This window comes from Podarcis muralis, chromosome 3 (genome assembly GCF_964188315.1).
Source record: "Podarcis muralis chromosome 3, rPodMur119.hap1.1, whole genome shotgun sequence".
In the NCBI taxonomy this organism is placed as follows: domain Eukaryota; kingdom Metazoa; phylum Chordata; class Lepidosauria; order Squamata; family Lacertidae; genus Podarcis; species Podarcis muralis.
In genome coordinates this window covers 87297179-87311123 of record NC_135657.1, presented here as the reverse complement: position 1 = coordinate 87311123, position 13945 = coordinate 87297179, and positions in this window count along the sequence as shown.

Genomic DNA, 13945 nt, shown 5'->3' with positions numbered 1-13945 from the left:
ATACTTACACACACATTCCTTGACTTGGACATTGTTTCTGTTCCGCTCACAGTTTTGTATGGGATATGTCACCATCATCCTGGGGCAGTATACATTAGCAGGTATCATCAACACCCCATCAGTATTGGCTCTCTGGTGTACCCTCTGGCCCTGGACTCAGATATAATGCAAAGAGGCCTGTTGATTTGTTCCAGGGTGGAAGATCTACAGGCAGAAACCTGTCCCTACCAAAAGCAATTCTGTTCAAAGCCACCTTGAAGGCCTCAATATGGTGGGAAGATGAGACATCAGATTTGTTAAGTAAAATAAAGAAAAAGTAATCAATGCAGGGTGGCTTCCACAACCATGTGCCACAATGAACCACATGGCTCAACTGGGTAGCAGGAGAAGTAGCACAAATGTAGAGGGAGCAAAGAGGAGCAGTAGCAAGTATGGATGGCCATCTCTTGTGCCAGCTGAATGAATGTGATCACATGCATGCAACAACCATCTTAAAGGAACTGCCTCTTGGGGAAAGGTCTGTTTCAATTTCAGTGTGGTTCAGAATAACTGAATCAAAGAACTGTAGAGTTACAAGGGAATCCAGGAGTCCCCTGATCCAACCACCTGCAATGCAGGAATCGCAGCTAAAAGATGGCCATCCAACCTTTGTTTAAAAACCTCCAATGAAGGAGAGTCCACCACCTTCTGAGCTAGTCCATTCCACTTATATATGTACATTTGGGGAAGGCCTGTAGGTTGTTCTTGGAGCTTCTACCTCTCATTCAAAAGGGTCCAAGGTTCAATCCCCAGCATCCCCAAAAGGGCTGGGAATGTTCCCTGGCTGAAATCCTGGAGAGTATATGTATTGATCTAGATAGACCAATAAAATATAGACTCAGTATAAGGCAGCTTCCAATAATAATAATAATAATTTTTTATTTGTACCCCGCCCATCTGTCTGGGTTTCCCCAGCCACTCTGGGCAGCTTCCAACAAAGATTAAAAATACATTAAAATGTCACACATTAAAAACTTCCCTGAACAGGGCTGCCTTCAGATGTCTTCTAAATGTCAGGTAGTTGTTTGTCTCTTTGGCATCTGATGGGAGAGCGTTTCACAGGGCGGGTGCCACTACCGAGAAGGCCCTCTGCCTGGTTCCCTGTAGCTTTGCTTCTCGCAATGAGGGAACTGCCAGAAGGCCCTCGGCGCTGGACCTCAGCATCCGGGAAGAACGATGGGGGTGGAGACGCTCCTTCAGGCATACTGGGCTGAGGCCGTTTAGAGCTTTAAAGGTCAACACCAACACTTTGAATTGTGTATACAGCTGGTGCCTAAAACAATAAAAGATGCTCTACTCTACCCAGCCTACAGGAAGAGTGAATCCAGGAAACCCCCTGCTTGTAATATTGTCCTGTTTTTGTGTGTGGCTGCCCTCATTTCTCTAAATATTTGGCACTGTCTTTCAGTTTTAAGCCTTCCACCCTCATTGTTTGGTGTTACGAGCACTGATACCAATTCTGAATAGCTCCAGTAGTTCTTCAAAGCTTATACAAAATAAATCTTTCCCCTCTAACATCCTTTGTTAGCCAAATGGTGATAACTCAGGCAAGAACAGTACTATTAAAAAGATGACCTTGTAAAAATGAAAGGTTGAATTAGGGGCAGGAATGTTTGAAATAGAAATTCCCAGCAAATCCTTGGTACACCGTTGACTCTGTCTCATTTCCTGAATGTAAATATTGAAAGACCTTGAAGGGTTTCCATCATGAGAGCAGCAGCTGTTTGCATGGGAGTGAATAACTGGTTACATTTCGTACATTCATTTAATTCTCAGAACCTTGGGGGTTTTGTTTGTTTGCCTTTAAATGTCCTGACACATTTGACGAAAGAAAGATCCTGCCGTTGTTCTTCCAGAAAGAAAAGTCAGAGATATTATACAATCTCAGTTGCCGCATGCAGGGAAAGAGGGATCCCTGTTTCACATTTTAGACCACGTGGGACTAATTCTCAAGTCCATATACACTTAGGACCACTCCAAGAAAGGTTGCTGCCTAAGGTGAAGCAGCAAATAGTGCCACCTCTCCCCTTCAGATCCAGGTGGGTGGTACTCAAAGTTGCACCTGAGGCAAAAATTTCACTAGTACCCATCCCCCTCCTGCCAGTAAAATATAATGAAAACCAGGTTTAAAAACCCAACTATCTACTGCCCTTTCCTAACATCCAGAATGTCTTCACTCTGTCTAATGGTAGAGCCAGCCCTAGCAAGTCCACTGGTTCACTGAAGCTAAGTTCAGACATTTCACTAAACCATGTTTATGCCGTTATAATTATTTTAGCCTTTAAGGTACTACAACTCTGGTGCTTGTGCCTGCTTTAGTTTCCCATCGGCTCAGCATAAGTTCAGCATAAGTTCAGAACCATAAGTTCAGTCCTGTCTCCTTAAAGCAGAGCAATGGCCTAAACTGTGGTTTGGCAGTGAATTCAGATGTGACAGCAAACCGCAGCTCACACAAACTGCAGTTTGCAAACCAGCTTTAAATCTTGGTTTGATACCCTGGTTTGCCAGCCCACTGCAAACCACAGCATGGAAACTGGTGTTGCTTCAGTCAGTTACAAACTATGGTTTGGCATTATGTCTGAATGTGGTCACAGAGAGACTATTAAATGGACCTGTGTATTTGTGTCAAAGTGACAAATTCTCTTGATTTAAAAATAGTGGATATTTGAAGTCTGTCGATAACACTGCTATAAATATTATGAGATGTAAAAAAAGGAAGCAGAGCAACTGCTGTTTAAGAGCTTTCTTTTCTTTTTCTGTCGCTGTGTTGTATCTTTAACATATCCAGGAGCTGGTCCTTGAACATTGCTGAGAACTTTGCTCACACCATAAAGCCTGAAATCGTTCTCCCATGTAAATATACAAGGAGCAAAATCAGGTGCCTAAATCTGAAAATAATTTCCAAGGGAAATATTGCCAGGGGAAGAAAAATACTTTGTCACTTTGCATCAAGTTACATCTTCCTATATCTCGCCAGATGACAAAAGGAGATGCTCTCCAAAATGATGTGTTGGAAGTCATCTGATGGCCAGGACATCTGAAGTCCTTGCCTGCCTTAGCCTCCTAAAGTGGACCTCCCACTGCTCCCTATGCCTCAGAGAAGCCCAAAGGGCAAGTCTTTGTAAGAAAAGAATGCCTGGGGTTTAGCTGCTTAATTCATACTTGGATGCTTAAATAAGGTCTCAGTTCTGCATTGTGAGCCATGTGGGTGGACAGCTGGAACTTGCAGTCTTGTCTGCAGAAGTCTAACTGAGGTATCTGAAGCTCATGAATGCTGTTACATTCACAACATGTGTGAAGAGAAGATGACCATTTATAGGGTCACCTTCAGACTTGGTATATTGTGAAAGGGATTCAAGAACATATTGAAAATCTAGGTTTATGCACATAAAGTGGATTAAATTGTTCTGTTGCCCTTAAGAAACCCATTCATTTTCTAAAAACAAAACCAAAACAACAAAATGGACTTCCTGCAATTAGGAAAGTGATGGGGACAGGTACTGAAACATGTAGGATGAATGAATGGTAAATGGGAAGATGTGTAAAATATTATATAAGGATATTGTCACTATATAATATTTTTGGGGACAAATCAGAATGAATGCTCCATAAAGACCTGACACTTAGCTATACAGCTTCAAATAAAACGTTTTAAATGTGTTGTAAAGTGCAATATGCAAATGTGACACTAGATGGCGAGAGAGAGCTATGCCAAATTCAATGTATTTTTCAAAACTTTTTTTAAAAAAGGATTTTCACAGCGTTTTTAATATGTGTGCAGATTCCACCCTCATATAGTCTAATCTCTATGCATGGTTTGAGCAAGAAAATCAAAATGGAAGCTTAATAAACAGGATGTCTAGAAGAGCCATAAGTGTTTGTTGTTGTTTTTAATCATTTTTATTAAGTTTTCCATTTTAACAATCCAATCAGATCACATTAAATATTCCAAATTATACATATGCATATCAAATAATCCAAATATTCTGCCAAATGATAAATTTTTTGTTGGGACTCCCCATGCTTCAAGTTCGGGGGGCCTCTGATCATCTCATATCTCTGCTGCTTTTGATAGTCATTTCTAATAGTTCCTTTAAATCTTCCTGTTGTTTCCCCATCTTTCACGGCCTCTGAGTTGTAGAAGAGCCATAAGTGTTTGGATAGGGACTTGGATGAGCTATTTGAAGATTCTAGATTCTGAGCTCTGTTGAAAACTGTTTTTATTAGCTTTGGCATGTTCTTTTTATGTGCGGAGACTGCATGTGGTGGGATCTGCATGGGGCTCAGCAGAACCCACTCACCCAGCGTTCCTCCACAAGAAAATGTCAGGGGAGCTCTAGAACTTTAGGAACTTGACTGGCTAGAAAAATGACTGGGGGAAAGAAAAAACAGCAATGCAGCAGGGTGATGAATCTGGCAGTTGCTCCAAGAACACAGTCCAGCATAAAGGTAAATTAGGTTTGCTATGCCACTCTCTCTATGGATTAAACAGGGCAGCATCACAAGGCTTTCTTAGATCTCTCCTCCCAAATACAGCTGTTTTAAAGCCGTTCCTTGGCTAGACACCTTGCTTAGCTCCTGCTTTGTAGTGATTTACATGGGGGATTCATGGCAATTCCTGAGAACATTTCTTCTTCCTTTGCCTCCCAATATGGCACCCTTCCTTGCTCACAGTCCTGCGAGCATCTGTCTTCTCCACTGAGATGCTTTATCTCGTTATTTTATCTCCTCTTGTAAAGTGCTTTAAGATGCTTGTATGAATGGGGTTACATAAAATTAAATTGAATTCAATTGATCATTTTAGTAAAAGTAAGATTTTTGGGCTGTGAAACATCGGCTTCTGTGAGAATTTTTAAAGGTTATAACTTTCGGCAGTAAAAGCAAGGAAATTCAAAGTTACAGCTGTCACGCCAACTTTAAATCAACCTTTTTTTATTAGGTGTGGCAGTGGTCTAAGATCACAGGAATCGATGGAAGAGGACATGGTTTGCAATCATAAAAATACAAAGATAACACAAGTGAATAGCAGAGAACCTGCACAAGCGACACAAAACCCCACATATATTAAGTAAAATAGAAACATTGCCACCCGATCCCACCCCCACTCACCTTTCCCCCCTCCACCTCTTTCCCCCTTTTCTTCCTAATGTCTCAACAAATGAAACTGATCTGTAAAAAGTGTTACTTGGAAAAAGAGAGAGAGAGAGATTGCAGACAGTTTTGTAAACCAAGAAAATCTTTAATAAAAATACATTAAAAAATACAAAGATGTAAGATTCAGAAAATGTGAAGTTTCATAATTTTAATGTTTACGTCCCAATCAATTTGAGGTGGAATGTTGTTACCAACTTGTTTGTTTCTTATATCCCACTTTTCCTCCAAGGAGTTCAGCACTATATACATAATTCTCCTCTCCCCTATTTTACCTTCACAACAACCCTGCAAAGCAGGCTAAGGCTAAGGAATAGTGACTTCCCAAAAGTCACCCACTGGGCTTTGTGGCTGAGGTGGGATTTTGCCACTAGATGTGTCTCTTTAGATTTCCATTTAACTTAAGATAAGAAAATTGATGGATGGCCTCTGCCTTTAGGATGGGACATACATAGTCCAGCTGGTCATTTCATACCTCCTTTTCCAACTTCAGGGTGCCACACAGAATCATAAACTCATAGAACCATAGTTCTAGTTACAGGTAGGTAGCTGTGTTGGTCTGCCGTAATCAAAAAAACCAAACAAAATTACTTCCAGTAGCACCTTAGAGACCAAAGTTTCTTATTGGTATGAGCTTTCGTGTGCATGCACACTTCTTCAGAGACACTGAATCAGAAGTCACCATACCCTTATATATAGTGAGAGGGTGGGGAGGGGTATTACTCAGAAGTGTGGTGGGAATGGCTGATAGGTGTGGTAAACCTGTTGACAACTGTTAATGACTGCAATTGGTCTTACAGGAAAAAGCAAGGGGTGAGATGGCTAAAAATAGCTTTATCATGTAGAATGAGATAACAAACTTAGTTGGTCTCTAAGGTGCTACTGGAAGGATTTTTTTTATTATTTTGTTTCATAGAACCATAGAATTGTAGAGCTGAAAGATTTGCTCTACCAAATGAACTATCTGATAGAGGAAGAAGCTGTAGAGCAAAAATTTTTTTTTTAATATCATATTTATTAAAATTTCCAGAAAATCCAAAAAAGAAAAGAAAAGAAAAAAGAAAACATTTACCTTTGAACCTTACTTTCAATAACATCTTTCCAAGACTTCCCCACACCTCCCCTTCTTGTATTCCATTTCCATTTATTTAGTTCAACAAGTTCTTATCCCAAGTTTTTGATCTTATTGTATTTAGCCCATTATTCAATTTAGTTCATTTTATATAGCCACTTTCCCTTTATACTCCACAGTCTTTAAACATTAAAATCTTTTTCTATGGCCGACCCCAATTCCCTTCCACAAATTCCCCTTTTTTATACTCATAACAAAACAAAATAAATAAAGAAGAAAAGTTCAAAATATAATTGTACGCCCTTTGGATTCCCAAACTCCAGCCCCCCTTTCCCGGTTTCGATCCCCAATGTCCATCAGTCTATCTGCTATCAGCCTGGGGACCTCACATCCGAGGCCCTTAATTCTCTCTCAGTTCCTTTTTGCCGGTTTTTTTGGTAGTCCTTTATATCCAGCGCCAAATCTCGGAGAAGCGCTATCTCGAAAATGTCCATTTTTCTTCCATCCAGACCTCTATATTTAAAAGTGGAAGTCAAATCTTGTTTCTTAATCCTTTTAAGTCTGAATGTCCCAAATGCTCCAACTTCCTTCTTGCTCAATTTTGTAATCCATAGGTCTTCAGATCTCCACATCAGGAGATCTCTCCAATCTGCATTGTCCAGTTCAAACCAAATTTTGATGGTCCAATTCTTGTTTTCCTTTATGTCCTTCCTAACAGGCCTTTGGCCTTCCTTGATCTTCTGCGGCGATGTGACTCCTCCTTCATTCCCTTCCAGATCATCATATATCTCTTGTTCCCTTTCATCACATTTCTCAGGTTTCTTTTTCTGCTCAGCTGCAAAAGCTTCTAATTCCACTACAGGGGCTTTTTGTTCAGGAACAAAACCTTGAGTCAAGTCCCTTCCATTTTCAGTAAATATGTTTACTGTCTCCTTCAATGTAGAAACCCCTGTAGTCAAAATATTGCTTTGTTCTTGAAATTTTCCCAGGAGATAAAAAGTCCTGTTCAACTCAATAAGTATTTTTCCACTTGCAGCCATTCTTGTAGTGTCCCAAAACCCCCTCTAGAAGGATTATGGTTACTTAGTATCCTTCCAATTCCAAACCAAAGGTCAAAATAACTTGTTCTTCCTTATTTTCAACAATTTATATCCAAATTGTAACAAATCTAACCAGCAAAGTCACAGAAACAAAGTTCTCTTTTTATTCCCCAACTTTGACAGCTACTTTGACAGCTGTCAAAATCTGTATCTCTTCACCAGGCTCTCTCGCGGATCACTCCCGGTTCCCGGGGGGTTGCACTTTAACTCTCCAAATCAACTCTTATCCTCCAGCAAAATTACTTGTACTTTCCAATCGTGAAATTAATAACTTTTATCCAATTAAGAAAAGAATGTTCTCTCAACCTTAGTTATCTAGTCCTTGCTTTAAATTGTTTACAATGCGGGGAGACGGACTTCCTCTTTGCGTCTTCCCCGGTCGTGCTGAATCCAAAAAAAGAAAAATTTCCCTTTTAAGTCCAATTTCCGTATTACTCACGGGTTGTTGTTTTTAGTCCCAATGTGCAGAAGAAGAAGTCAGCACGCTGTAGAGCAAAATAACCCAGGCAACTCAAGTAAGTAAGCCAAACCATATGCATTATAGAGAAACCATCTGCTAGAGAGGAAATGTAAATGCTACCTTTGTCATTTGGATTTTAAAAAAATTACTTAGAAGTTAAGTCCCAAATAAGCGTATTTAGGCCAGAAGCTTTGGGTTGACATTTGGGGTGTGTCTTTGTGGTAATAACTATTTGGGCTATTATGATGAGCTCCTACATTTCAAAGTTCACCACTACACACCACTGGCAGTGGTCTGTCTTTAATTTTTTTGTAGGGTACAAAACGATTGCTTTTAGGAAATGGGATATAGAAATATGAAGAGTGAACCTATTACTTGTGAAGAAAGATTTCTTTAGGAAGATTATGAATAATGAAAGTAGTCTGTGATCGTATTTCCTCCTTGATACAAATAATTAATTAGGTAATGAAATCTCTTTTATCATCCTAACATAAAATTAAAGACCCAGGGTAAATGAGGTTTCAGCCTAATTTCTCAACAGAAGCATTCCCTTGTGACCCTTCATGTTAGTACAATAAGGGAACTTTGGGTTGAAAGAAGCTGTGTATTTGATAAAAGAGGCAAAATGGGCCATCAAAGCTCCACTGCAATGCTTAAAGTTCCCTAGCTCTATCTAGTGGCTGAAAAGACACATTTGTCATTAGAAAACCATGCCCCCAGTAGGATGTGTTACTGGATGGAATTTATTTTGTTTCCTCAGCCTTATTTGCACAGTGGGAAATGCAGTGAAACTTTGGGGTAATGCCTGCTCTGACGCAATGTTGTCTAGCCTTCCTGCAAAAAAAATGGGATGAATGCTCAATAAATAGGTCATCTGGAGGTGCTCAGAGACTCTTGCTGATCTACCTTTTTTTTTTTCCCCTGCTTGGCAGGGGGTTGGACTCGATGGCCCTTGTGGTCTCTTCCAACTCTATGATTCTATGATTCTATGATTCTACTGCAAATCACCCCATGATCTGTCAGTGGATCCCAATCTACCTTCTGTCCACTTAGATTATGCAGCATAGTTTACTCAGTTTCACTAATACAATGCTCCAAACAAATTTCCACTAAGTCATGTATCCTTTTTTGAGTTAATGGAAATACAGTGGTGCCCCGCAAGACGAATGCCTCGCAAGACGAAAAACCCGCAAGACGAAAGGGTTTCCCGTCGCAGAGGTGCTTCGCAAGACGAATTTCCCTATGGGCTTGCTTCGCAAGACGAAAACGTCTTGCGAGTCTCGCCATTTCCCCCCGCCTTTCCCCCCCTTTTTCAAAGCCGCTAAGCTGTTAATAGCCTTTTAACAGCTTAGCTGCTAAGCCCGCTAAGCCGCTAATAGTGCTAAATCGCTAATAGCGCTAATCCGCTTAGCCGCCAATGGGGTTGCTTCGAAAAAGACGAAAAAACCGCTAGAAGAAAAGAATCGCGGAACAGATTCTTTTCGTCTTGCGAGGCACCACTGTAATAAAATCATTTGTCAACCAATGATCCTAACCTCAAGAGATGCGTGTTAAAACCTGACTATGGCTGGTGCTTCCTCTCAGCAGTCAGCGCTTCCTCCCACCAGCTTCCAATATGTTCCACACTACTGGTTCTTCTGCAACAGCTACTACAAAGCCCATACATTCTTTCCCTCTTCTGTCATGGCCCAGGCCTCAAGATCAGAGGGGGAGGAGCAGGCCGGATCCAGGGCTGATATACCACTGGCAAAGGAAATGGATTTGGTTTATGACACAGAGCCTGACACAGGACATTCACAAGTGCCATCCTCTGAGCCTGGGGGTTCACATGTCTCCTGAAAGATCACACACCCCTAATGGTGCACTGTGCCAGATAGGGGCCTGGCCCTTGGTCTTCAAGCAAAGGGATGATGCTTGGAGGGTCATTTGTCTATATAAAGCCTGAGTGCACCTCCAACCTTATTGGGAGCAAGTTGCTCACTAGGAGCTGTCCATAGTACTGAAACTGCTCGGCAGCTTTTTCTTTGGCTCCAAGCTGCCCTTTTCTTCACTCCCCTACAGTCACTGGCCAAACCTGCTAATTTAGCACCTTTTAGTATGGGTTGCTGTATAGCAGGGGTGGTAAGCCTTTGGCCTCCCAGATGGTGATGGACTAGGAGTTTCATTATCCCTGATCACTGGCCATCCTGGCTAGAGCTGATGGGAATTAGACTTTGATAATATATGGAGATATCACAAGTTCTCTAGCCTTGCTGTAGATTTTGCCTTCTCTTCCACTTGGGCTCCCTTGGTTCCAGCATGTGGTTGGCAGAAATGATGTCAAAGATTAGACACAAGTCTCTCATGGTGCTTCTCTTCATATATCTGAAATGTTTGGGAGCCGCGATGGCAAACTGTAGCTCATGTGGTGTTATAGGATGGTGAGTTACCCTTTCAGTGGCAATCCACCACAGCAATGCAATGCCCACAAGCAATTAGATCTAAGCACCAAACTTTTCTCAACAATTTACTCCCACACCAAATTGCTTTTTTGAACACATGAGCGATGTGTTGGGGAAAAAAATGTTTACTGAAAATTCAAATTCTATTTTTTTTTTAAATCATCTTTAAAGCTTGTTTTTTAAAAAACAAAAACAGCAAGGCTATATCAGAGCAATGCAGTTATATCACAATCCTTTTAAGAAGCATAGAGCACAAGGAAGGGTTATCAAGCTTAAAACATTTTGAAACTTACTTTGATGAACATTTGCAAAACTCATAAAGAGATTTTTTTTGTCCTTTGGTAAAGCTTTTATGGATAATTTAAAAACTCTAAATGCATGTGCATGTCAGTAATTTATTCTGCAGAGATTGTCATTTAATTGAATTGTAACTAGCATAGTTGTTCTGACTACACCCTCAGGAGGCTTTGAAAATGAGAAAAAGAACACTTTAGATTGTTTCTCCTTGATTAGAAAAAAAGAGAGAGAGAGAATGCCCTACATATTTTTTGAAATGCTGGATCCTCTAGCTGACAGAACCACGGAGTCCTGTAGAACAGATTAGACATTTTCCAGATATCTTGAGCTATTATAGGCAAACATGTTGCAGCATATTAAAAAAACAACCCTGCACCAGTTACTCGAGGGTATTTTTTTTTTAATGGAGAACAGAAAATTCATTTTATTATGAGAAGACTGCAGCATATGAGCACAATCTTCATCAAGTTGCCACCTCTTTTTCTGGCAGTGCCAGGCCCTTAGTATATTTTGACTGAAAACTGGGGGAACAAATGGAGGAGCAGGAAACTGGGGGTGGAATCTGCTACCCGTCATTGGTCTATGGAGTCATCCCTGAATGTTCCTCTCCTCTTAACAGCTAAATGAAAATTATCAGACAAGGGCAACCAAAATAAGGAGGCGGAACATCTCCCTAATGAGGAAAGATTACAACATGTGAGGCTTTTCAGTTTAGGAAAAAAAGACAAGGAGGATCTGATTTTGTTGTTTAGTCGATTACTCATGTCCGACTCTTCGTGACCCCATGGACCAGAGCACACCAGGCACTCCTGTCTTCCACTGCCTCCTGGAGTTTCGTCAAATTCATGTTGGTCGCTTCTATAACACTGTCCAACCACCTCATCCTCTGTCGTCCCCTTCTCCTTGTGCCCTCAATCTTATCCAACATCAGAGTTTTTTCCAGAGAGTCTTCTTTTCTCATGAGGTGGCCAAAGTATTTGAGCCTCAGCTTCAGGATCTGTCCTTCCAGTGAGCACTGCCTCGTCATGGCAAAGGGGCTTGAATAACTCAGAGAAGCTATGAGCTATGCCGTGCAGGGCCACCCAAGACGGACAGATCATAGCCAAGAGTTTAGACTAAATGTGATCCACCTGGAGAAGGAACCAGCAATCCACTCCAGTATCCCTGCCAAGAAAACTCCATGGACAATAATATTGGGATCTAATAGAGGTGTATAAATTATGCATGGTGTCAAGGGAGTTAATAGGGGAAAGTCTTTCTGCCTCTCTCATAATACTAGGACTTGGGGACAAGCTAAAAGTTGGAAGATTCAGGATGGACAAAAGAAAAGTACTTCTTCATGTATCATAATGACATTTGCTCTCACAAGATGTTGTAATAGCCACCTTGAATGGCTTTAAAAGCAGTTTAGACGAATTAATGGAGGATATGTCTATCAACAGGGACGCGGGTGGCGCTGTGGGTTAAACCACAGAGCCTAGGACTTGCCGATCAGAAGGTCGGCGGTTCGAATCCCCGTGATGGGGTGAGCTCCCGTTGGTCGGTCCCTGCTGCTGCCAACCTAGCAGTTCGAAAGCACGTCAAAGTGCAAGTAGATAAATAGGTACCACTCTGGCGGGAAGGGAAGGAAACGGCATTTCCATGTGCTGCTCTGGTTCGCCAGAAGCAGCTTAGTCATGTTGGCCACATGGCCCGGAAGCTGTACACCGGCTCCCTCAGCCAATAAAGCTAGATGAGCGCTGCAACCCCAGAGTCGGTCACGACTGGACCTAATGGTCAGGGGTCCCTTTACCCCTTTACCTTTACCTTATGTCTATCAACAGCTACTAGCTACAGTGGGCTATATTCCACCTCTCCTGTTACAGGTAGTAAGTTTCTGAATATGAGTTGCTGTGTGTCACAAACAGGGAGAGTATTGCCACACTCAGGTCTTGATTCCTGGCTTACCAGAGGCCGCTCTGAGCCCGGCCTTGGCTGGGGAGGGCGGGGTATAAATAAAAAATTATTATTATTATTATTATTATTATTATTATTATTATTATTATCTGTTTGTCTACTGTGAGAAGAGAATGCTGGGCTAGATGAGCTTTGATCCTTATCCAGCAGGACTTTTCTTATGTACTTATCAACCCAAACTTTTTCCAACCTAGCAAAAGAGTCGTTTGTGGCTTTTGTGCCTGCCTTGCGGCTGTTAATGGAATAGGAGCTAACTCATGATAAAGGTGACAACCCTAAATTATTCAGAAACTATAGCCGCTTCTTTATTAACAAGGGAAACAATTGTTTGAAGAAATACAGGGAAGTGAATCACTCACAGACCGAAAAGAAAAGAATATGCTAAAGTTTGTTGTTATTCCTTAGTTCATTATTGGCATGAGAGCTCAAAACAGAACTCAGTAAACAAACGTATTATGGAACTGAAGTTTGTAGGCCCCTGAATCCCAAAATAAGCTTTGCACAACCCCATATCCTATATCTCCATAACTGGAGTGGGGGGCTAACTCTTTCAAGAGCCACAATCCAATCAAAGCCAGTGTTAAATAATGCACAATGGGCAATGCTCAGTGATGTGTGATGACCCTTAGATGCCAAGATGGTGGTCCAAAGCTAATTGCAGGGTGCATATCCACATCTCCAGAGTGTCCTCTTTGAGATAGCAGTGAATTGTGTCCAGCTTAATACTCTATTTTGGTGTAACACACTCTCAAGTGTGTGTAGCAGGCAAAATATAGAGAAAATAATATATTAAAAAGTGGGGTGGTGCACCCCAAATTAAGTTTTGTGCTGTAGATTTTTGTCGCTGCTACCTTGTAAATGGGTCTACACATTGTGGATGGTGAAAAAATGACTTGAAGGCCTCTAAACTGGTGACTCCACAGCTTGAGAGCACCTCTAACAATATTTCATCGCTGTTTAGCTTCAATGTTTTGCAAGGCAGTAGCTATTTCCTGTAATCTCCCTCTCCCTATTACTGCTCAGTAGAATGGCAGCCTGCTGACAACCATTCCTGGGTCATTTGGAGGAAGCTAGGTTAGAAATACTTTAGCAGCTGGGCCTAAATTGACACAGTTCTTTGCCATTTGTCCTTGTTTGATGCTGACATTCCTAGGATGGCATGATGCTGAGAGGCCCAAAGGAAACCTTTGTCACTGTGTCTGAAGGTTAGAAGAAGAAAATGGAGACTTTTGAGGTTCACAAACCACTTGTCCAAGCTTAATGGGGAAGAGAGAATAATGATGAAAAAGACTTTTCAGGCACTTTCTACAGCTCTCCTCAGGCTTTCTATTTCTGTGTAAAACCAACACATGAGTGGGGATGACCATGCTAAGCTAAACCCCTGCTATAGCTCCCATTGCCCTCCACAAAGTGGGCAGTGAACTACTCA